Source organism: Neofelis nebulosa, chromosome 10 (genome assembly GCF_028018385.1).
Source record: "Neofelis nebulosa isolate mNeoNeb1 chromosome 10, mNeoNeb1.pri, whole genome shotgun sequence".
Lineage (NCBI taxonomy): Eukaryota > Metazoa > Chordata > Mammalia > Carnivora > Felidae > Neofelis > Neofelis nebulosa.
In genome coordinates, this window is record NC_080791.1 from 19,741,887 (window position 1) to 19,766,473 (window position 24,587).

Genomic DNA, 24,587 nt, shown 5'->3' on the forward strand with positions numbered 1-24,587 from the left:
GGCTCGAACTCACAACCCCAAGATCAAGAATCACAGGCTCTACCCACTGAGTCAGCCAGGCTTCCCCAGGCTTCCCTTTCTACTCTTCACATTTTAGGTACCAATATCTTAACTGAGACTCAGGAATTTTGCTCCTGGCTGGACTTCATCTCACCGTAAGGAAGGCTTAGGTTCGCCCATGGCATTTCCCGCAGCTTGTAAAACACAACCTATGAAGTCCTTCCGTGGCACACTTATTTCCTGTGTTTATAACGGAGATGAAATCATGGTTTTCCCACCACCCCTCTTCCAGCTCCCAACAAGCCTCAATTATATCAGCCGACAAGCCCATTTAAAATAGCCTTAAAGTGAGGGTTGCCTGGGTATGCCAACAACTTTATCCTAAAAGTCTTCCCCTGAAATTTCCTATGCCCATTCCTATGCTCATTCCTATGGATGCCACTTGATAAGGATTAGCCATAAGACCTAAAAAGTTGAGCTATTTTTTTTTAAGTTTTTTTGAGAGAGAGCTCTTGCAAGCAAGTGGGGGAGGGGCAGAGAGAGAGAGAGAGAGAGAGAGAGAGAGAGAGCGCGAATCCCCAGCAGGTTCCGTGCTGTCAGGACAGAGCTCAACACAGGGCTTGATCTCGCAAACTGTGAGATCACGACCTGAGCAGAGATCAAGAGTCGGCCCCTTAACTGACTGACCCACCCAGGTGCCCCAAAGGTGAGCTATTTTTAAACTTCTAGTTTCCCCAAATGGCTCCTTCTCTTCAAATTAGTGCTAGAATTCTACCTTCCCTCCTTCTCTCCCGCCCGTGAAACCTTTCCATCTCTTCCAATGAATAGGATTGAAATTTCTGACCTATTATGGTGTACCCACCACTGTACCTACATCATATCAAACAGAAGGTTTTAAAGGCCTTTGGCATATCAGGGTCAATGTCTCCCACCCACATGGGTTACGTAATGGGCCTTCCTCTCTTTAGAGATCCAAAGCCTTGTGCTAAATAGGAATTGAGAAAGGACTGTGGATATGGGGAGCGAGTGTAGGGGTGGGGTGAACACATAGGTAACCTCACACAAACAGAAAATGAGCTCCCCTTTGCACTAGGAAACTCACCTTAGCTTCCCACTCAGTCCATCTCAGACCCAGTTAAATTTTAATCCAAACCATCATAAATGCAAAGTGCTTTCTTCAAGCTCCTTTATTTCTGGAGCTCCGTGGCGCCCTGTTTAATAAGTGCTTCAGGAGAAGATGTCTGGCAAGGACTGGGTATTGACTTTGGAAAGGGGAGTGTTCACATCCCCAAGTATGTCACTGATAAGTTACTGGAAACCAATCCCAGCCCTCCAGTTTGCTTGTTTACGTGGCTCAGGCACCTTGCACCAAACCTCAGCCCAAATTCATGTTTCACATGGGCAATGGCTGCCATTCAACATGTTCGGCTCTTGTCTTCAAAAGGATGTCAACAGACAAAATCTGCCCACGGTTGCTCTTCATTCGGAAGTGTATTCATATGCACATGCATTCCACAGGCACATACTGAGACGCCTTGTGCTAGGCTTGGGGGAATGGAGACTTGGAGTCTTTGACTTTAAGGGCACCCAAGGTGTGCAACCAGATTACCATAGTAGCGATAGGAGTCTATGAAAGTGGAGGCATGTACAGAAACGTATTAACACAGGAGAAGTAGTGTCTTGCTGCCTGGGAGAACTGGAAGAAGCATCAGAGGAGGGGACATTGACCTGGGTCTTGAATGACGCACCGGAACAGGGACAGCCGAATTGGACACTTGAAATTTAATTTCTCCTCTCTTGAGAGTTGCGCTTCAAAAGCTGTTGGTTCTCATGAGCACAGAAAGCGGGCTGGAGGCCCGGAGGTCTACTGGGGGCCTTGTCTACTGTTGTAGTAGAGAGCGAGAGCGGAGAAGAGTTTAGGACGGCTGAGCCAGAGGGAAGGACTCTGCTGGGCAGATGGGGATTACCAAGGAGAAAGGAAGGAGCTCAAGGCCTCACCCCGCCCTTTTGCTTGGGCGGCATTCATAGATTTACTAGTTGCTGATGGCTGCCAGTATGTCACTGGGATGGGAACCAGCTGTCCAAAAAGGCCAGTGGGAACAGTTGTTGGCACACTGTTCATCTGGCTCCACTCGGCATCCTAAAGACATGGCGTGCTTCACACACGAACCTCACTGCAACCACCTCCTTGACTTCACATCTTGAAATAACTCCTCATCACTGGATGAGTATTTTAAGACACAACTCTCATCAAGAAGTTTCCATTAAAGCAATTCCAGTAGAGTGAATAACCATTTCCCCCCGCTCATCAGACATGCTTGTCTTACAGAATCATGAGTTCAATTCTCACTTTTATAGCCCTATCTTAAAAAAAAAAAAAAAAAAAAAAAAAACACCTCAGAGCAATGATCTTACATTACATCTGTGTCAAAAAAGTTTCCCTCTGCATTTTCAGATCATCTTTTCTGGGTCAGCATTTCTCTTTCCTTATCACGGTTTTTTTTTTTTAACTTCCTGTTGCCTATCAAGCTTTATATGAACTCATTTTGTCATTTCTTAAGCAATTCAGGAGTGAACCTTTCCCCTTTTTGAAGGCCTGTAATTTTTCTACACCTTCTTATTCACTGTGTATGTGCAAAGGTCAGAGTTATTGAAAATGTTTTGACAACCCTCAATTATTTGCACTTAAGGGGTTGACTAGAGAAGGGGAACTGCATAAATTATTAGCAAAATGACATTAAAGCAATCACATATAATACCAATGGCATACATTCCCCATTTGTTTATTTGCCCTTCGAATGTACTTAAGATCTTGTTTTTAGCACACTAAGCTGCTTTCATTTGCAATTCTTATAGTAGACGGGCAACAGAGTTTCCATTGGATAACCCATCAGCCAGTGGGTGACTGAAAGCTAGAATAATATAACTCTTCTCTAACGAGAACAGCTTGTCATGAAGAAAGGCTAAATACATCGTCTTGTAGTTAAGGGAAGAAACAAAAGCCTAGACAGATAGGAAGGCCTGTTCCACCAACCTGACTCACAAAGACCGAGACTTTATTCCTTTATTTATTCAACATTTCTTGAGCACCCAGTATAGGATAGGTGTTGGAGATCAAAGAAGTAAAAGACATCGTCCTATGTTCTTTGGGTTGTGTAAACGAACACACAGCTTAATGGATACCCAAACAGATCTATGAGGCCTTGGTGGGAACAATTAACTCCACTGTGTTGCACAGAGAGCTATTTGGGCTGGATATAGAAAAGTGTGTAGAGAACATGTATGTGTGGAGAAGGGGGAGCAGTTTTCCGGGCAGAGGGGCCCAGCATGCGCAAAGACAAGGAAGGAAACGACGTATCGAGGGAGAGAGAGAGTTCAGGGTTGTTGAGATGTAGGGGGCCTGGGAGGAAAATGGCAGGGTTGAGTCTAGAAGGGCGGATTTGGGCACCACCATGGAGCACCTCGGATGCCATGTGGAAAAGATGATATCTTTCAGTTAACAGGGAGTCCGAAGGCTTAAGCAGAGGTAATACGGTCAAATCTAAGTTCTAGAATAATGACCCTGCCAGCAAGGAGGATGGTGTACAAGAGGGAGGAAAGGCTAGGGGAAACCAGAGCGGACTCGGCAGGTGAGAAACAGTCTGGCCCGAGTCAGGGGAGCATGCAGGTGGGGCAGAGGAAGTGCAGTCGGCCTCACTCAGGATGCCTTGGTTCCTGCTTGAGGACTGGGCATGAGGAAGATGAGGGAAGCCGTGAGTGTTTCCTAATTTCTGTTCACCTCACTGGTATGGCCAGTGTTTGACGTGGACAGTTACAAGCTAACATCTGCCAAAGCACAGCCTCATTCCACGTTTCTGACCTTTTTGTCTGGGGACTTGTACGGGGCTTAGGCTTTCAGCTCTTTCTGCTTCAATTCAACAAACATCGTTGGCACCGTGAAGGATGAAGACCTGGTCTTCTTCCTCAAGAAGCTCATGATAAACTCACGCAGGAGGAAGACCTATAAAACAGTAAATATTAACCAAGGCTGAGTGAAAACCGAAGGGCTATGAGGGCATAGAAGAAGCCAGGGGGGGACTCGGGAGGATTTCACACCGGGGGTTTGCACCAGGCTGTTCATTTTTACTGAGCATCTATCACATGCCATGTAGGTCTCAGGCACTGAGAATAGCAGTCAAATACATATACATGAGAAGGAGGAAGAAAAAACATTAAATAAGGAATTATAAGCAGGGTGAATACTGGAAAAGAGAAATACGGGCTGTCATGAGAATAAACAACGGAGAGATTAGTCTGAGGTATCAGGGAAAGCAAACCCAGAAGGTTTAAGCTGAGACATGACAGGTGAGTAGAGATACCAGCGTAGGGGAGTGTTCCCGAAGAGAGAAGTACGTGTCCGCTTGCTCGGTGGTGGGAAAATGAGGCATGTTCAAGGAACTGAAAGAAATCTAATGTGAATGGCCCATAAGAGCAGGGGGAGTGGCCCGAAGGAAGGCCAGGCGGGGCCGGAATAGATCACACAGGCTTATTTACCAGGTTAAGGTTCTGGAGACTTATCCCAAAGGGTATAGGGAGCTATCGAGGTTGTAAGCAGAAGAGTGATGAGATTATTGCATAACTGGAGAATACATTGCAAAGGGCAAAGCTGGAAGGAACAGATCTGTTAGGACAGACACACCGTTGCAGTAGTCAGACGGGTGACGGTGGGTTAGCACCGAGAGGGGACAGCAGATTGGAGAGAACAGGTGTGCGATTTCGGAGGCAGACCTGGACAGGACTTAGCGATTAATTGCATCTGAGAAGGAAGCAAGGGTGGAGAAGTCAAGGTTGATCTGGAGCTTATAACTTGGGAAGTTGGGTGGATGGTGTGGCATTAACCAAAAGAATCTGGAAAGAAGCAGGTTGGGAGGGGGCAAGGCGAGTTTGGTGTTTGAATACACGAGGTTTCGGTACAAGCAAGAGATTCAAGTACTGATTATACATTCCAGGACATGTGATGGAAGCCCAAAGGTTAAGAAAGAGAAAAGGGTGGCACCTAGGGATTAGGGCAACATTGGAATGGAGAGGTGGGACTTTTAGCCCAGCGAATGGCTCAGATCTCCTACAGAGAACGCACAGAATGTGTAAAGGAAAACCGCACAGAGTCTCTCGAGGAATACCAGCAACCAAAGTGCCTGCAGAGGAGTCGAGTTTACAAAGGAAGCTGAGAAGGTATAGCTAGGGAAATCCGAGGAAAAACCAAAAGCGTAGAGTCAGGGCAGTAAAAACCAGAGAGCGGTGAAGGGAGCGTCAGTGACGTGAAATGCTCTTGAGAAGTCACGAGAGACTGCAATGCGAAAAGCCCGGTGGACCAGACCCTAATGACCCAGATTCTCACTGCTACTTACTGAGTGACCTTAGACAAGTCCCTGAATTTTACACGGAGCCTCGCCTACACTTGGGCGTGACTGTTCCGTATTCAGATCAGCATCTAAAGGCTCAGTAAACAGGGGCCGTTATTTTTCACACTGTTTCTAGAGCCGGTTTTAGTGGCGAGGCGCCAGATTACAGTAGCTTCTAGTAAGAAAAGTGAGATCGAGGGTGGGGGCGGATCATTGGGGTGTGAGGAGGCGTTCGCAGGGAGGAAGAAGGGGAGGTGCAGCAGAAGGTGCATTGGTTTTCGTGGGGATAAAGGGAACAACACTGGACAGGCATGAGCCAAAGAAGCTGGCGGGAAGTATGACGGGACCACGGTCAAGTGTGATTGATGGCTGCGAAGAGGCAGGACGAGTTACGGGGGGAGCGGAGCCTCCCTGTACATTCTCCCGGCGGAGCCTGTACATTCATGGAGAATGTACCATGAATGGAGTTGGAGTCTTTGAGTTTTTGTTTTATGAATGTAAGGGAGCCGCTGGCAGTTTTAAAGGAATACGTCTAGCTCACCTTGTTTCAGGAAAATTAACAGAAGAGGGAGGGAGGGAGGGATGGGCTCTAGCGGAGAAGGATTTAGGGAAAAGCTATCCACGCTGTGATTGTCGACGGAAGAGTTTTAAGACAGAGCAAAAAACCACTTGGGAGCGTGCGACCTTGCCTCGGTCATTTAACCTCGCTGAGACTCAGTTTCCCCATCAAGAGAGTGGGGGTGGTACTGTTTACCTCTAAGGTTCTTTGGCGCATTATTATTTTATGTCAAGTATCCAGGATGGTGGTTAGCGTACAATGAACTCTTCGGTCAATGTCCTTCCCATTCCCATCCTGCCTCCCCTCCCACTCTTGGTAGCGTACCCGAAGGCCTTGCTCTCGCCTGATTTTCAGGAGAGCTAGTTTTGCTTCCTGCGGTTCTGTACTGTACTAAAATTAAACAACAATCTCGTCTTCCAAAAAGTTTCCTTTCCAGAATAGGGCTAATTGTCATCCCCGCTCCCTCCCTGATTTGGAGGATTGATTGTTTCACGTGCTTTGTACCAATGTGTCTTGATGCACGGATGCTTGTGTTTGGGGCTGGGCAGTGGCTCAAGGGTAGCCCTTTCCCATAAAGCCGCGAAGGCATTTACCTACAAGATGGAGAACACATCCTTCCTGGAAAGGGAGCAAAACCCTGAAGCCATTCCCCTAATTTGTCTCCCAATTTCTCTTTTTCTCCTGTCTTCCACGACATCTGGTTTGGTTAAATTCATTTCCAACCCGAAATAACTGGTTTCTGGAAAAGATGTAATATGGATTACATTTCTCTAAAGCCATATGCTCTATACATCCTGGCATCCATGCAGATGTCATTTGATTCCATTTTGTTTTATTCATTCAATAAATATTTATTGAGTGTCTGCTTGGGCGCTTGGCATCCATAGTGCAAAGAGGAACAACATTCAGTTCTGCGTTCTAAATGGTCCCAGATTTTGTGGCAAAGCAAGACCCAAAGACATAATAGGTTCAGTCGATTATGGCTCAGTTAAGTAGGAGCTACCGACCAGCTTCAAAGTGGGTGGGGGATGGGCAGCTCCAAGAAAATACTTCAGGGGCACCTGGGTGGCTCATTTGGTTAAGCATCTGATTTTGGCTCAGGTCATGATCTCACTCTTCATGAGTTCAAGCCCTGCATCGGGCTCTGGGCTGACAGCTCGGAGCCTGGAGCCTGCTTTGGATTCTGTGTCTCCCTCTCTCTCTGCCCCTCCTCTATTCACAGTCTATCTGTGTCTCTCAAAAATAAACATTTAAAAAAAATCTTTTTTAAAGAAAATACTTTAGCAAAGCTGATATTTGAATGGACTCCTGATGTGGGAGCTTAATTTTCCCAGGTGAAGAAAAAGGGGATGGGCTTTCCTGACCTGTTTTCTTGAGGAACCCAGCATGTAATTTGAAAGAGGACGTTTGGCCCCGAGAAGCGTGAATCATTTGTTGTTCCAGGATGAGAATGCCCACAAAATGTTCACTGAGAGTCCAGTATGGGCCAGGCAGGGTGCTAAGTGCTTTGTTTTAGTTCGTTTGAGTCCCAGAACAACCTTAAGAGGCAGGTCCCATGACTGTCCCCATCTTACACGGGAGCCAAGCGATGCTTAGAGGGCTTGAGTAACTTGCCCGCAATCACCCGATGACACAGCAAGGATCTGAACACAGACCATCCTACTCGAGGGTCTGTGGACTCTGAAGCATCGTGGCAGGCGAGCTGGGCGCTGGCTCCTGCGGGCAGTGGGGTAGCAAAGTGGACGGCAGAGTGGGGGGTGATGCCTCTGGGGGGATGAGGCCAGATGTGGCATTAGTAGATCCATCTTTGCATGTTTATTTTTTTATAAAGATGTAACTGCATTCCTTTTAAAGTGAGATAGGACCCTATTTAGACACACTGGTTTAAGTTTACTTTTATTTATTTTGAGAGCGAGTGGGGAGGGGCAGAGAGAGAGAGAGAGAGAGAGAATCCCATGCAGGCTGCACGTTGTCAGCACAGAGCCTCATGCAGGGCTCGAACCCACGAACCGTGAGATCACGACCTGAGCCGAAATCAAGAGTCCGACGCTTAACCGACTGAGCCATCCAGGTGCCCCCACGCATGTTTTCAGCATAAGCCCTGTTTTAGTGGGAGATAACTGTGTAAATGAGACAGGAGGTTTGGGATAAGAGACCTAACTTAAAAGCTTGTTGTTCTTAGAAATTTTGACTCCTACTTACTTGCAAACAGCATCCTGAGACCCTTGATTTTCAGTCATCAAAGTAAACCCCAACGAGGTAGAAAAGTACTTGTAAGTCATTTACTGTTTTCACCTTAAAAATGGTCAAATGTATTCTCCAATTAAAAATCAAGGAATAAAGATAGGCTTTAGCCTCCAGTTAGTTTAAGGACGAAAATTTGTGACGGGATTCAGATTTCTACAAGAAACTTGCACAGAAAAAAAAAATATATATCTGTTCCATTTACTCTCCCTTCATAGAATATTTTCATGCTCTGAGTTTTGTTTTGTGTTTTGCCTCCTAGTGAATTTTAAGAATCATGAATTTGATTGTGGTACAAATATATTCATGAAATGTTTCAAAAAGGAAATGAACCCAAACAAAGAAATCGACCACAAAAATAGCACACTGGTGCTGGTTGTTTACTAATAAACAAACATCAGGTTCACGGCACAGTTCAGCTGATGTGTGTGGTGAGAGATCAAGCCGCTTGCTTTCAGATCTAACTCCGTTCATATGGTGGTTTTTCAACCTCCCAGTGCCCAGGACCTGCGTTAGTAATCGAATACTCCAGATTTGAGATCTTCGTTAGTCTCCCAGTAGGCGTGTTGATCTCTTTGGATGATGAGGCTCCGTGACGCTTTGCTTGGAAAAGCACAGACCTATAGCAAGGAGCCCAGCTGTTCCCCTTCCCTCCCGCAAGGCCCCAGGAACGTGAACTTGCTGAACTTGGGTGGCCAGGCTTTTGGAGTGAGCAGCCCAGTTTCTTTTCCCTCCCACGGGTTCTGCTTCCTGGACCCTTTTGCTGACCGGCGAAACCAGCCTTGAGCAATTCCTTGGTGTGTGACCCAACCCAATTCTTCTAGGACAACCGTCCTCCCCTCTGGCCCAGATCTTTTCGCCACCCACACAAGCTGGAGTTTAACCTCTCCTGTCAGACACGAGAGCACAACCTTGAGAAGGCACTCCCCACCCTCGTCAAAGACCGTGATGACAGACCCTCAGAGTTGGGTGGGACCCCGGGTCCTCTCGGGCGTCTGCTTTCTCACTGTCAGTCAGCAAGGCTCTAGGGTCATGGTCTCTGGCCTCAGGGAGCCCTGAAGCCTGGAAGGGTCAGGAGAGGCTTTTAAGAAAAGGATGGGACTTCGAGAAAGAGATTTGGAGAGCATTCCAGACAGGGGAATGGAAAGAGGCCAAGGAGAAGAGCAAGAAATCCTCCCGGGTTCAGGAGACTCTCATTTGAGTCTTGAAGATCTCCAGGCAAGGAAATTCCAGGGCTTCCCCTGAGTCTAACCCATCCTTTTTCCTGTGACCCGCAATGTCCCCTTTTATGGGTCCCGGCTGTTCAATCTGTGAAACCTGAAAGGGGAGGGCGCCAAGAAAAGGAGGTTGTGGTCTGACAGAAATGCTAGCCTGGCGGAAAAATCCAGCCTGGTCTTTTTTTTTTTTTTTTTTTTTTTTTTTGTCCCCTCCTGTCTCCTTCCAGCCACTGGCATGCTATCACCAGATTTTATTGTCCTGGGCTGGCCGGGCAGGGCAGCCTGCAGACACCCCTCCTCTGCCCTCCAGAGCACCCTCTGGCAGAAACACAGCATGCAGCTTCCTCTGCAAGGTCACTGCTGAGGGAAATGATGATTTTTTAACCCCTTCTCTCAGAGAGCCAGAGAAAGCAAAGTTCCAGAAATGTCATTCGCCCCTAGAAATGTCCTCTTACCATGGCTCCCTCTCCGTCTTTCTCTGTAAGTTGTGGAAATCAGCCCCAAGCTCCTCAGGCAATTAAACTGTGGAAATGGACCTACCCCCTTCCTGGTGCCAGGCCAGCTAGGATTTGTGTGTGTGTGTGTGTGTGTGTGTGTGTGGTTTGCTCTATGTGCACATAGACGTAGGAGAGACGGGGTAAAGCTGGTGCCCCCATGGCCCAGGCTGTGCATGGTTGTTTGCCACGCCAGCCCGTGAGTGCGCTTTATGCCTTCTCACCTTTCAGCCCTTCTTACCTTCACTCTTCTCCCTGGCTGTTCTGGCGTCCCTGGCCATCTTAGACACACCTTGGGTTCAGAGCCAGGTAGGAGATAGGAGTTGGGACTTCCTTGAAAATGAAGAGTTTGAGATCAGAAGGTCTGCTTCTGGAATGCCGGCACACGTGGCTTACTCTCTTTGCTCCCAGCTTCCGCCTCTGTAAAATGGGCATGCCGTTTGCAACCTCGGGGAGCTGTCCTGAAGATAGAAGGACACGCTGGTGATGCAACAACTTTGCAAAACGCGAGGTGCCGCAAGGAGCTGAGACTAGAAACCCTGGCGAATTGCATGTTAGAGTGGGGGTGGGGACAGGGCATCAGACAGAATATTCCACTGCAAAGGGGCATGGCCGGGTTAAGTCGCAGAGGGCCTAAGGGGCCAGGGACAGCGGCCCTCAGGAGTCAGTCCTGGAGGGCTCCCGAGGAGGTTTCCTCAGAAGGGGCTCTGCGTTGGCAGACAGGAAGGCATAGGGTGCTCCCTTCTTCCTCACAGAAAACCCCTGCCCCAGGGAGAGATGCGTCTTTGTTGCCGCCTGGCCCGCTGAACAGTCCCAGCCGGGCCCCAGACCGATGCTGCTTAGGAGCTGGGCTGGGCCCGGGGCCTTTCCTGTCCATGGAGACTGGCGCCAGTGACATCTCCCGCCTGAGTCCCGCCTATGCACCTGGGCCCCTTTGCAGCAGCTCTCCCTTTGCCGACTCCTCCCCGCTCCCCACCGAGGCTTCCTGTTTTGAAATCACCAATAAATGGAAAATGTGAGTGCTGTCACTTTAACAGCTCAGGCTGCGTGTGTGTGTGTGTGTGTGTGTGTGTGTGTGTGTGTATGAGCATGGGTGCGTCACAGGGCCTGGAGAAGGTGGCTGAGGCGGAGGGCTCGCCCCCACAGGGGATGCCAGTGCTCCTGCCCTCCCAGCACACCCGGCTGCTTAAGTAAGCAGAGGAAGGCATGCTGTGAGATCAGTGTCTGTGAGCCTGCCCAGGAGGGCTGCTGGGGCCTTTCCTGTCAACTGGAGAACTCTCTCAGCTTGTAGAAAGATCTTTTTATTTATTTTATCTTATTTTATCTTATTTTATTATTTTATTTTATTTTATTTTATTTTACATTTATTTATTTTTTGAGAGAGAGAGAGAGAGAGAGACAGTCAGAGCTTGAGCGAGGGAGGGGCAGAGACAGAGGGAGACACAGAATCCGAAGCAGGCTCCAGGCTCCCAGCTGTCAGCACAGAGCCCGACGCGGGGCTCAAACCCACCAACTGTGAGGTCATGACCTGAGCCAAAGTCAGATGCCTAACTGACTGAGCCACCCAGGCGCCCCAATGTCTTGTTTTTTCCCCAACCTGTAAAACAGGAACAATTTCTTTACCAGTCCAAAACTGGCTTCCTAAGGAAATAGAGCACAGTAGAGCAGACTCAGCCCCTCACTTGGATGGCAGGCAGTACATCTAGTCTCTTTTTCTACCCCAAGGACCTACGCTGGTTCCTGGCAACCAGCAGGAAGTATTCATGGAGTGCATACTATGTACCAGGAAGTCAAGGCTCTTGAGAGTCAATGCAGATCATTACAAAGTCTCTGCTCTCAGGGAGCTTACAGTCGCTGGGGGGATACCGTCGCGATCCCACAAATATGTATGGAAATATGGCGGTGTTGTTAGTGTAGGATGACAGAATAAATTCCTTTTCTTTCCTTAGTTTTCTAATTGAGGCTCTAGCTTTTTCTGGCTACTGGCAGAGGGAAGGCCATAGTCCATATGCCTTTTCATATTGAATGTTATCACTAAGGTAATATTATTGACACACAGTCTTTTGGAAACAAACATGTGAGAACATGAACAAGGGTAAGGTGCCTCTCTCCTCCTGTGCCCCCTCCCCTAGCCCACTGTTGGCCACCTTGGACCTCCAAGCCCCTTCCCTCTTTCCCACACTGTGTCTGCCATTCCTTCTCCCTTCTTGTCTGGATGGCAGATTCCACGCATCCGTCAAGGCCCAGTTCAAGTCCTGCCCCCTCTGGGGGCAAAGTTAATCTGTAAATGACCGTGTAGATGCATCACTGAGCACCGCGATTGTCTTCAGTCCCACCTGAGCTCCTTGAGGCCAGGAATTATGTCTTCTCTATCGCTGAATTTCCCAGAGCCTGGCACAAAACCCAGTCCTCAGATGCTTAACACATGTGGGATAGATGAATGGATGAATGAACGTTCCCTCTCTCACCTTTTAAAAAAAAATTTTTATGTTTATTTATTTTTGACAGAGAGAGAGAGAGACAGAGCATGAGCGGGGGAGGGGCAGAGAGGGAGACACAGAATCCGAAACAGGCTCCAGGCTCTGAGGTGTCAGCACAGAGCCCGATGCGGGGCTCGAACCCACGAACTGTGAGATCGTGACCTGAGCCAAAGTCAGACGGATGCTCAACCGACTGAGCCACCCAGGCGCCCCAAGATTATCCTTTTTTAAAAACTTGAAATAGAGTTGACATCCAGGGCCATCTTAGTTTCAGATGTACAATGTAATCTTTGGACAACCCTGTCCGTTATGCTCGGCACAACAAGTGTAATTACTGTCTGTCACCATACACGACGTTCGTACAACATTATCCACTTTGTTGCCTGTGGATATACTTTTCATCCCCGTGACTGGGCTTCTTTAACATATTTGTGAATGATCTGGAAAAGGAAGTTCAGAGTGAAACTTGCATATCTGTAGATGACTCAGAGCTCTTTTGGAGGGGAAGTGCCCTGCCAGGGGGGGTAGACCATTGGAGGAACTCCTAAGATAGGACTTGACGTGCTTCAGTGCGAACAAATTTAAGGCCCTGCATTTAGGCAGGGCTTATCTGAGATACGAGATGCTGCCTCTCTCTGATTAGCATTGGCAAGAAAGAGCAGGGACCTGGGAGTCACTCCATTCAATTAATTTTAAGTTCACTAGACAGAAAAGAGGAGGTATGGACAGTCCCACTAGAAAAAGCCAAGTGGACAAAGGTTCGACAGAGAGGGCTTCAGGGTATTTCGGGCAACCACGGGGTTCCGGTGGCTGAAGCAGGGCTGCATCGTAGAAAGGTAACAGGTGCGGGGGTAACAGCGGGAGAGGTAGGTAAAGCCAATGGGAGCTCAGGGTCAGTAAGACCATGGCATGATCCAGGTTAATATTTTAGGAAGATTGTTGTGGCCTCTGTGGTGGGGGAGGGGGGCTGGTAATTGGAGAACGGAAAGCAGGGGCGGAAAAACCGCAGCCGAGAGAACCTCTAAAATCATCCAAGCGAGAGCTTATGCACTGAGAATAGAATGAATGAAGGAAGGAATGAATGGACCCAGAGTGACTTCAGGGCTGGAGTTGGCCTGGGACATCAGCCAGTAAGCTTTGGGAATGTTATTCTCCTTCTAGACATGCAGGGTACCCTGGGGGGACAGTGCTGAGCCCGGCACCTAGAAGCAGCCTTAGCTGGGAGGGGAGAAGGGCGTGCCGGCGGCATGGGTCCTGGGCTGAGCCTGGCTCTGTGACCTGGCTGGCCTGAGCCCCCACCAGGAGTGCTGGGAGAACAAAGCGAGATGACCTATCGCCAAGCTCTGTGTAAACAGTAGGGTCGGCAGCTGGGTGGTTTGGGCTCCCGCGCATTGAGAGATAAAAACCAATTCTGGAGGAAGTCCAGGGAAGGGCACTGGGGCAACCAAGAGGTTAGAAAGGTTTCTTTATAGAGACGTGATGAAAACATTGGAACTCCCCAATGTGGAAGAACAAAGGGAGTCTGCCAGGCTTAGGCTTTACAGCACAGGAACAGACAAGAGACACAGACCAACTGCCCGGGTTCAAATCCCGACTCTATAATTTAAAAGCTTCCTACTGGAGCCCCTGGCTGGCTCAGTCAGTAGAGCATGGGACTCTCGATCCCCCCGGTCATGAGTTGGGCATAGAGGTTTACTTAAAAACAACAACAGGGGCACCCGGGTGGCTCGGTCGGTTGAGCATCCGACTTCGGCTCAGGTCATGATCTCACGGTTCGTGAATTCCAGCCCCGTGTCAGGCTCTGTGCTGACAGCTCAGAGCCTGGAGCCTGCTTCAGATTCTGTGTGTGTGTGTGTGTGTGTGTGTGTGTGTGTGTCTGTCTGTCTCTCCCCCTCCCCCACTCGTGTTCTCTCTCTCTCTCTCTCTCTCTCTCTCAAAAATAAATAGACTTTAAAAAATAAAATAAAATCCTATTGCCTTGGCCAAGCTCCCTAGCATCCCTGAGCGTCTGTTTCCTCACTTGTCTAAGGGATGATCGTCCTGAGCTGTTTGTTGTAAGGATTGCATGACACAGGAAGGTAGAGAGCTTTGTGCGAGGAGTGACTCGTGAGAAGCACTTCCTGACGGCTTTCGTGTTAACTGGGAAGAGGGTATCCGCTCAATGAGTCCCCAGATCGCGGAGATGAGGGGAAGAATGTGCTTGAAGGAAGGCACGTGGCAAATAAGAGAAGGTAGAGCGTCCACACGCAGTGGTTGGCAGCTGACGAAATCCTCATTCCGGAAGGCCGTGCGTAGCTCTGAACTCCCATCCTGCAGGCGGGAGGATGGCTGGAGGTGAGGAGCTACCGCCCCTCTCTCAGCAGCCCCACGCCACGGGTCCCCGGTCCCTGGGTCACTTGCGCACCCCGTTTGCCACCTACCAAGTTCTTGGCTGGCACTGAGGGATGGAGACACGGGGAAGAGAGCAGGGAGGGGTTGCCCTCGGCTTTCTTTGCTGCCCGACAGCCTGGGACAGCTGCGTGTCCTCCCGGTCCCAGAGTGGTCCCCGCACAGCACACGCCCCAGCTCCACATGGCGGTATGTTTCTCCTCCCCGTGGGACGAATAGTCTTTGCTGACACATCGACAGTCCCGAGGTCGGATCCCTTGTGGCTTTCTCTGTCACCAGAAACCCTCCCCTGGGCTGCCGCCCGATCATGCACGGCATATCTTTAGTCGGTCTAATTTGTAGGGCTGGCAGCCTGGAATGTAGTTAACTGCAAACGATACTTATCTCTGAGCCGAATTCCAGAGCGAAGCTGCTGCTAAGGCTGCCGTAATTACCGCGGAGCAGACACTCATTACGCACTTACGCTCTGCAAAGCGCCGCACATGTTGGCCACGCTTGCCCAAAGCCTGGAAAAGAACCACGATCGTTTGCATGTGCATTTGTGCTTTGCGTCTTAGGTCTGCAACGTTAACAGCCAGACTTTACAGAGTGCCCCCCGCGCACCAGGCACCGTCCGTGAAAGCCTCCAGACAACTCTGAGGTATCACTAACATCCTCTGGTGCCAGGCAGGAAGACTAGAGGTTAGCTCTCTGCAGTGAAGTTTAACGAGTAAGTGGCGGGCCAGGGTTCAAATCCAAGTCTGTCTCTCGAGGCCATGGGTCTGACCCCTACGCCACACGGTCTCCACACTGTAACAGGAGCTCCGTGGAGTCCTCGCTATCATTCTGCTTGTACGGATGAGATAGCAGCGCCCAAAGAGGTTCCCCCCAAATCGTGGTTAAATAGCAGAGCCAGGGCTCAAAGCCAGAGCCTCTGACGACCTGGGGCTCAGCGTAGTTGTTAGTATGACTCCCGTCCCCCGGTCAGAATGCTGGTCTGCGAATGAAACACGCTTGCCAGGGTGGACGCCCACTGCTGAGATGGGGCTCCTTTGCAGGGCCCCCTTTCTGGCCTCCTGCTCAGGCTGGTTGACAAGGGCAAGGTGTTTTCTCCACTCCCAGGCACAACAGACCCTCAGTTACAGCCACACGCCATTGTTGCTGTGGCTTTCACCTAAACCTCGAAGGCCCCAAAGACCTGCCCTCAGCCAGTGGTATGTGAGACCGATGGTATCACCCTCCATGGCGCGAGGGACCCAACCCATCCGTCCTTTGATAGCGCAGAAGCAGCATCCTAGCCAAAAGAGCCCCGTGAGATGATTCCAGAGAAGCTTAGAACCCAGGCTCCATCCGAATTCTACCTGGGGCTTGTTACTCGGTTCTCCGTTTCCAGAGTGTTCACTTTCGACAGCACCTTGAGGGCGAGTCCAAGAGGAGGTGATCCTGATGCTTGTCTTTTACGGTCCCCGTCCCAGCTCTAGGGGGGCTGGGGCGTGTCACTTGGACACAGAGCCCCCATTCTCCATCAGACAGACAGATGTCTGTCCCTCTCGTCAGCCTCTTAGGAAGATCGGACTAACAGACAACTGTATAAACCTGCTCTGAGACCCTAGGAAGCAAGCGCAGAAACTCATTTTGTAGAGGAGCGCCGAGAAAGGCATACATTAAGCACTGACTGTATGCCACGACTGAGGTAGAGTTGACTGAACGGCCGTATTTCTGTGCCTGGCAAGAGGGACGGGCACCCCCAGGTTGGAGGGGGAATTGTATTTTGTGCCCAGGTTTTGGGCCACTGCTGTTCACAACATTGCTGCCCCCCAATCCCCCCGCTTTGGGGGAAAGCATATAATCCATTGCAGCATTTAGCCAAGGGCGGAAAGTTTCGAAGTTACTCCCGACAGCATTTATTTCTTCGTAATCCTGTGAATTAGATACTCCATTCTATAGATGATGCAACAGGGGTCCCCCAAAATGTAAAATCCTAATTCTCTCACACTCGGGAGCGTCTTCCAGGAAGCTGCTTAGATGCTCCTTGGCAGAATATTCTCCACAGCCCTCAGAATGAAGAAGCTCCTTCTCTGCCTTCTCTGTCCTTCAGTCCATCTGTCCCCATGGAAGCTCGTTTCAGGCTGTGGCCGAACGGGGAGATGCCGGGAGCCTGTCTGTCGTCAGGCTTCAGGGCCACCAACAAAGTCCCCCTCCTGGTTCCAGCCTGCCCTGTAATTAGGTGTTTTAATTGGGCCCTCTGTTTATACTCAGCCAGAATTGTTGTGCTGGCATGGGCCTCACACAGGCAGTGGCTGCCTGGCTATAATCCCGGCTCTCCCCTGGGGAGGTGGTATTTATTATGAAGGGGATGAAATCCGGGGCCACACACCCAGGCCTTCTGCAGTGGCTTGGGAGCCTGGGATCGTCGTCTGGGATGATCTTGCCTAATGACAGCGCTCTGCTTTTCCCTAGAATACCGTCTTCAGTCACTGAACTCCACGTGACAGCCACCGTTGCTATCCCTCCTCCTAGACCAGTGTGAGAAGCTTCTAGATGAAGAATGGGCGTCCTAGAGCTTTGATCCAGGGTGGGACCAATTGCTACAACCCAAAAAAGCCCGGTCTCTCTAGAGTCAAGCCCCAACTAACTACAATTTTATGTTCCTGAAACTGTCACAAGCTCTAAAGTACAACAAATGGGGAAAAGAATGAATTATTACTTATAAACACAAGATATTTGAAATGTGTATACTAGACCACGGAATCCACTGAAGGAAAAAGTCTACCGTACAAAGCTAGTTGGGTTGAAGTAATGATCCCAAGGCGGGGCGGGGGTGGGGGGTGGCATTTGGAGAAGGCAAATGCTCTTAAAGGCCGTGGCAATGAGGCTCAAAGGCAACTTGAGGTCAAGGTTAATAATACAAACATCCAACTCTTTACAGTTCCCCTAGTACTTTGGGTTCTATTGTTCCTTCCTACAAACAAATCCTTGGAGACAGTGTTATTAGTCCCCTTTTATAGCTGAAGAGACTGAGACTCAAGGGGGTTGACTCTCCCCCACTCGCCCTTCTGAATGCAATCTGGACTAGAGCCTGGGTCTTGCCTTTCCCCATCCTCTGCCCCTTCTATTACATTTGACTGCGTCTTCTCTTAGCGGTGGTAGTATTCCTGTCCTTCCTTGGGGAGCACCGATGGGTGCTCAGAAACTTCTTAGAGAAGGAACGCTGGGAGCAGGCAGAGTTTCTTAGAAATCTGCTGTGTAATTTTGAATTCCTAGCCCAATGGTACCTTCTTCTCTGCCCCATCCAACCTGCCTATCCATGAATTCAACGTATGCATGCAACAGGTTGAGTGCTAGTTATGTGCCCGGCACTTCCTAGGTACTTGAGATCCGGAAGTGACCAAGGCCAAGTCCCTGGCCTCGGCGGAGCTTACATCCTGGAGTCAAATGTTCTGTGATGATGAGAATGTTCACGTCTGCACTGCCAACATGGCATCCACGGGCACTTGCAACGTGGCTAGTGTGGCCAGGAACTGAAGTTTTAGTGGCTTGTAACACGTGGCTGGTGGCACGCATGTCCCCCGTTCTCGAGGGACGGTTTTACACACGGTAGTGAGGGGGGATTCCAACCGCGCGCTCAACTGCTGAGAAAAGCGAAGTCCAAGGGGAAGAAGCCTTTCTCTGGGGATAGTGGAGCCTGTCCCTCGAGCATGTCGCTGCCACTCCAGAAGCTTCCTCTCTTCCTAAGGAAATTGCCTTGCTGATAAACTAAAAATAGCACCTCACTTTCCTGAAGAATCATTCTCTTCGGGTCTTAACCGCTGAACACAGAACAGGAATTAGGGGAACCCGGCCAGTGTTGCCTACGGGCAAGCAGCTGAAGGGGTCAGCCCGAGCCTGAGGGGCTTGGGGAGAGTAGATGGTGCCTCCGGGGTGGGACAAAGCAGAGTGGGGCTTGGGGCTGCCACCTCAAGAGAGGAGAGCACTTTAAGGTGGCTGCTGTGTGGCTGCTTTACAGTCGCATTGGCTGTTGTAGGTGCGACTCCGGCTTCGGTTTCTGGTGTCAGTTCCCACCGAGGACTCTCTCGGGACCTGCACCCTCCCTCCCTCGCAGGCCACCCCTCATGGTCAGGCCACCTCTCGTCATCGGCCCCATACCCAGCATCTCGGCTTTACCCCTTTATCCTTTGTGCCTGGTAAGGTGAGGTTTTAAAAATTGTTTTTAATCTTATTTATTTTTGAGAGAGGGAACGCAAGCAGGGCGAGGGCAGAGAGAGAGAGAGGGAGACCCAGAACCCGAGGCAGGGTCCAGGCTCTGAGCTCAGAGCCTGACGCAGGGCTCGAACTCATGACCCCGGCCGAAGTCTGCCGCTTAACCGACTGAGCCACCCAGGCGCCCCTGCCTGGTACGGTTAAGCACAGAGCCCAGCTTCCTCTCCCGGTGGCTAGAAAAAGAGTATCCACAGCACACGCAGGCTGTTAGAACTGGAAGGGCCCCCGCCATCCATCTAAGTCTCTTTGCGTTTTTCCACAGTCTCTGGAGAGTCAGGGGACTTGCTCGGGGGCACACTGGTGACAGAGCTAGGACCCTAATTTTAGCTGACCTCCGTCCTTCCCCGCCCGAGGGCTGCACCATCCAGAAGTGGGGGGAAGAAGATCTAGGTTGTGGTGGAGGGAGGGGTACATGACAAGGATATGTAAGTCCTGGGTTAAGCTCTGCACCAACTCCCCATGACCTTAAGGAAGTCATGTTTCTTCTCTAAGCCTCAGTCCCCTGCTCTATAAAAATGGGGAAGTTAAGACGGCACGATGTCGCCCCCTTCCCAGTCCAACAGGGAACATCTCCAGCGAAGCCCAAAGCTCTTAAGCATATTTAATGAAGTTAATACCCGCTGTCACCCCAAACTGCACATCGCCATTGTTGGAAAACAAAATTCCACTGAGTGAAGTTAAAGATCTAATCATGGGGTGACTGAGTGACTTCGGCTCAGGTCACAATCTCTCGATTTGTGAGTTCGAGCCCCGCGTGGGGCTCTGTGCTGACAGTTTGGGGCCTGGAGCCTGCTTCGGATTCTGTCTCCTTCTCTCTCTGCCCCTCCCCTGCTCGTGCTCGCTCGCTCTCTCTCTCTCTCTCTCTCTCTCAAAATTAAATCAACATGAAAAAAAATAAAGATCTCATCAGATTTATTCAACAGTTCATGAACCAGGCAGCATCCATCCAGGCCGTGGAGAGGAGTACCCAGGAGCTGTACAAACTGAAAGGGGTTTCTAGGCAGCCGGGGGCCTGGGTTTATTAGCAAAAGAAAAGAAAGGATTGTTCAAGGCCAAGTCACCTTCCCTTAGGAGAAGGGGGTCTCATCAGGCTGATTACCTCAGTAGTGCTATCAGGGCATTCCAGACTGGTTTAAAACTTCCTTCCTGGGGGGCGCCTGGGTGGCGCAGTCGGTTAAGCGGCCGACTTCAGCCAGGTCACAATCTCGCGGTCCGTGAGTTTGAGCCCCGCGTCGGGCTCTGGGCTGATGGCTCGGAGCCTGGAGCCTGTTTCCGATTCTGTGTCTCCCTCTCTCTCTGCCCCTCCCCCGTTCATGCTCTGTCTCTCTCTGTCCCAAAAATAAATAAAAAACGTTGAAAAAAAATAAAAATAAAAAAATAAAACTTCCTTCCTGGGAGAGGCTGGAAGTGTCAGGAAAGCCTTGGTGGGAATTAGCAAAAGGGACTCCATTTGGGGCTTCTTTCTAACGCTGTGCTTTCAGTTTAATACCTAAGCATAAGGAAAATGCAGTGTCTTCTCCCCTCCTAGCTTCTTGAGTTCCACCTTGTCCACAAGACTCAGATACGGGCGCCTAGGTGGCTCAGTCAGTTTGGCGTCTGACTTTGGCTCAGGTCGCAATCTTACGGTTTTTGAGTTCGAGCCCTGCATCGGGCTCTGTGCTGACAGCTCAGAGCCTGGAGTCTGCTTTGGATTCTGTGTCTCCTCTCTCTCTCTCTGCCCCTCCCCTGCTTGTGCTTTCTCTCTCTCTCTCTCAAAAATAAACATTTAAAAAATAATTTAAAAATAAATAAAAGACTCAGATGACTTTAGGTATCAGTTGACCCTTCTGTGGAAAGGGTCTGAACATTTTATAATTTTTTTTTTTTTTTAAGACAAATGAGGATCGGGCTATGGGTCGGTGTGGGGGGAAGCAGCTAGGGTTACAGAGTGTGGCCGCTCATGGTGATGGTCTGGCACCTAGGGGGTTTTGCCAGCCAGCTTCGGAAGAGCCTACAATGTCAACAAGGATCATTCCTCCGAGAAGGGCATGCCCTCCGCAGCTGAATGATGCCAAAGTAGTTCTCAACCCTGAGCTCCTGATCTCTCCCTCCCAGGGTCCTCTTCTGAGCTAGGGACAGTCAGTTCAGCCTTTGTCAACTCAGGCTCAAGGTACTATGATTCTGAGACGGGATTTATATTTAGAAAAAAGAAAACAGACCAAAAAGCACTTTTGTAAATCTGTGGTTTAACGACAACCCAGGTCTGAATGTGGGTACTTAGTGATAATCTGCTTTTGGTTTTTTACTCCCTGGTTGCATTTGATTGTCGGTTTCCCGGGTTTGGAGATAATTGGAGGAATCGTCTGTAACCAGCCATTGCGATGCCCCTCTCCCTGTCACCACGGAGGGCGCCGGATGTAGGAGACAGGTGTTCCTGCACAATTCCCGAGCTGGTTAAGGAAAAGCATCGGTTGGTTAGGACGGAAGGAATCGAGCCTGGCATTTGGGCCCGAGCAATACCGTGTGTTGGCGTAAGACGACCCGAGGCCGACTGCAGCCTGGGCTGACATTTGAAGGTGGCAGGAAGAATGAACCATGTGAAAGATTCGTCAGCGCTTGCGGCCTTGAAACCCATGCAGTTAGTTAACCCACAGATGAGTCAGGCGTACTTGGTGCTTCAGACACTCCGGACGGTGTCTCAGTTACGGGAGCCAGTGACTAGATTGCACTCTTGTGTGGTCTTAAGCTTAAGCCCTAATGATATCTGCCTCCCTCCGCAAGCTTCAGCTTCCTTGGCTTTAAAAAATACCTCCGGGGCGCCTGGGTGGCTCGGTCGGTTGAGCATCCGACTTCGACTCAGGTCATGATCTCACGGTCCATGAGTTCAAGCCCTGCGTCGGTCTCTGTCTCTCTCTCAAAAATAAATAAAACGTTAAAAAAAAAAAAAAATACCTCAAAGACCTGCCCTGAAGCCAGAGAAGGTATTGTCACATGAGCAAAGGTGCCCAGGCCAGTGACAGACACACAGTCTTTTCCCACACCTCCTTCTTTTCCTTCCTCGTGCCCCCCCCCCCACCCCCTGCCCACCATTTATTTCCAGCGGCTAATTCCTAGAACCCGGGGAAGGGGGTGTGTTTGGCTCTTTGCACGCTCCCCTGCCTTCACATCAGGGGTGGTTCTGAGCTGTTCTCAAAGGTCATAGTGTGTGGAGGGCTGAGGTAGGGCCCGGGGCAACCTGGGGGGAGGAAGTCAAGGAGGGAAGTGGGACCTGGGTGAGGAGGGGGAGGGTCCGGGCGGCAGACCTCACCGTGGAGCCCAAGGCAACCGAGGGGATTCTTACCTGTGCATCGTCATGGGGTCACGGGAATGGCACCCGGCACCTTTGTCATATTCTTTGGGACAGGGGCAGGCCTTGGGTCTCATCTGCACGCTGTGGGAGGGGGTTATACAGGGGAGCAAATACCAGAAGGCAGTGGTTGCTAGGGTGTCAGCTTAGAGCCCATCCGCCACGCTGGATATCGATATCTTTAACATCTTCATGAAGTTCCTGCTTAAAAAAAAAAAAAAAAAAAAGTATTTACGGGTACCTGGGTGGCTCAGTCAGTGGAGTGTCCAACTTCAGCTCAGGTCATGCTCTCGGTTCATGAGGTCGAGCCCCACATTGGGCTCACCGCTAGCAGTGTGGAACCCCCTTTGGATCCTCTGCCCCTCCCCGGCTCACTCTCTTCTCTCGTTCTCCCAAAAATAAATACGTTTTTTCAAAATGTATTTGAAATATACTCTGTGAGGGGCGCCTGGGTGGCGCCGTCGGTTAAGCGTCCGACTTCAGCCAGGTTCACGATCTCGCGGTCCGTGAGTTCGAGCCCCGCGTCGGGCTCCGGGCCGACGGCTCGGAGCCTGGAGCCTGTCTCCGATTCTGCGTCTCCCTCTCTCTCTCTGCCCCTCCCCCGTTCATGCTCTGTCTCTCTCTGTCCCAAAAATAAATTAAAAACGTTGGAAAAAAAAAAAAAATTAAAAAAAAAAAAAAAAAGAAATATACTCTGTGAGAACTACTATGACCGCGGTTGGGCTACAAAGAAAATAAAAAATGGTCTCTGCTTCAAGTAGCTCACAGTCCGTGGGGAAACGCAGACGCTTAAGTAGAATGTGGAAGGTGCCATGATATAGTTACGTACGGGGCGTTCGGGGCCAGGCCAAAGGCCGCTTCCTGCAGGAGGCAAAACCTATGGGGAGTGTCAAGGGTTAGTAAGCAGTAGCCAGGTACCTGACGGTAGAGTTGACCTTGCAGGAAAAGGAACAAACAGGAGAAAGGCGTAAGTGTGAGACAAGAGTTGGGGAACCGAGTGCTTGAGGGTGAGGCAGAGTCCGTGGAGGGCTTGGTGTGCACAGTGAGGCGTTTATACGTGTTCTCAGAGAGGAAGATCTTTAAAAATTGAACAGGGATGGTTTCTGTTGGATCCTGGACGGCAACAGGTGTCTACAGCAGCCAATCCACTTAGCTCTGAGTCCCTGCACCCTGACTGACTCCCCTCTTTGCGCCTTCGCGTCGCGTATAGAACCGTATTGGTCCTCGTGTCATTCGGTGAGCCCCGGGACTGCCCGGTTCTTTTGCTGGCTTGCATTTTGGTCTCCACAAATCTCTTGAAACGAGCGGTCGGCAGAATGGGATTCGACCTGGGAGAGACAGGCGCTCGCTCTCGCGCGCTTGGGACCCCCGTGAGACTCCGCGGTCACCCTTTGCCTTACGGTCTCCTTCAAAGCGCACCCAAGAATCCTGTGGTAACGATCCGTCCTCCTGGTAGAAGACCCTCAGCTGAATTCTTCAAATCCTGGACTCACTGTTGCTTCCCCGCATACCCTCCTTTTGAAACTGACCCCGTTCAGTGGAGGGAGAGACAAGGGGCGGGTAGGCGGTGTGCAGACAGGCACGTGAGTCTGAAAATAACACCTGTTCTGACCTCACTTCATGGGAATTTGTTGGAAACAAAGCTCAAGTGAAGTCAGAGAGGAGTTCAGGTTGGGCTGCGCATGTGCTGGGCAACTGTGAACCAGTTATTGATCGGCATCTTGCAGGACAAGGTTAGATGCCATCACTATGAAATAACTTAATAGTTGATAAAACTCATTGGACCCCAGTTTTTTTCCTGATGTTTATTTATTTTTAATTTTTTTTTTTAACGTTTATTTATTTTTGAGACAGAGAGAGACAGAGCATGAACGGGGGAGGGTCAGAGAGAGGGAGACACAGAATCTGAAACAGGCTCCGGGCTCTGAGCTGTCTGCACAGAGCCCGACGCGGGGCTCGAACTCACGGACCGCGAGATCATGACCTGAGCCGAAGTCGGCCGCTGAACCGACTGAGCCACCCAGGCGCCCCGATGTTTATTTATTTTTGAAGGATAAAGAGACAGTGTGAGCAGGGGAGGGGAGCAGAGCCGAGAGGGAGACACAGAATCCAAGGCGGGCTCCAGGCTCCGAGCTGTCAGCCCGGAGCCCAACACAGGGCTCGAACTCACGGACCGTGAGATCATGACCTGAGCCGAAGTCGGACGCTTACCTGACTGTCGGCCCTGATGCATGTGTGCCAGTTGGCAATTGTAATTATA

The 24,587-nt window shown here is 50.2% G+C and overlaps 1 protein-coding gene and 1 long non-coding RNA gene across 6 annotated transcripts in view; one reads left to right on the top strand and one right to left on the bottom strand.

Moving 5' to 3' along the window:
• UBASH3B (ubiquitin associated and SH3 domain containing B) overlaps positions 1-24,587 on the top strand; it is a 145,968-nt gene that overhangs the window by 67,016 nt on the left and 54,365 nt on the right. The window lies entirely within an intron of this gene.
• On the bottom strand, positions 1,768-6,588 carry LOC131486966 (uncharacterized). The gene is made up of 2 exons (XR_009249545.1): positions 6,534-6,588; positions 1,768-4,000 (listed from the first exon to the last, which is right to left on the bottom strand). It is a non-coding gene; the product is annotated as an uncharacterized LOC131486966 (long non-coding RNA).